Here is a 359-nt window from a genome sequence, read left to right on the forward strand (position 1 = left end):
CCCCTTGAATCCCATAGATACAGCTGAACACAATCACTCATCTGTGAAATATTTTGAATCATCTGAAAACACAATCCCTTTAGCTGAAGCAGCATAGATTCCTGCACTGGAGCTATCTCTCCATCCCATGGTAAAAAAGGCAATTGTAGNGAAGCATTAGATGTAAAGAATCGAGGAAACACTTGTGCCGAATGCGTCAACGACATGGGTTTCGGGAACACAGACATAATTCCCTAACATAGCTCTTCAGTTCTCACTAGTGGGGGCATTCCCAGTCACAGGAACATCCACGTCCTCATCGTTCTGCTTGCCTTGAATTGCTCTGGACAGCCGCTCTGGGACCCACAGTGGTTGTCGGT

Source organism: Mus caroli, unplaced genomic scaffold (genome assembly GCF_900094665.2).
Source record: "Mus caroli unplaced genomic scaffold, CAROLI_EIJ_v1.1 scaffold_9868_1, whole genome shotgun sequence".
In the NCBI taxonomy this organism is placed as follows: Eukaryota; Metazoa; Chordata; class Mammalia; order Rodentia; family Muridae; genus Mus; species Mus caroli.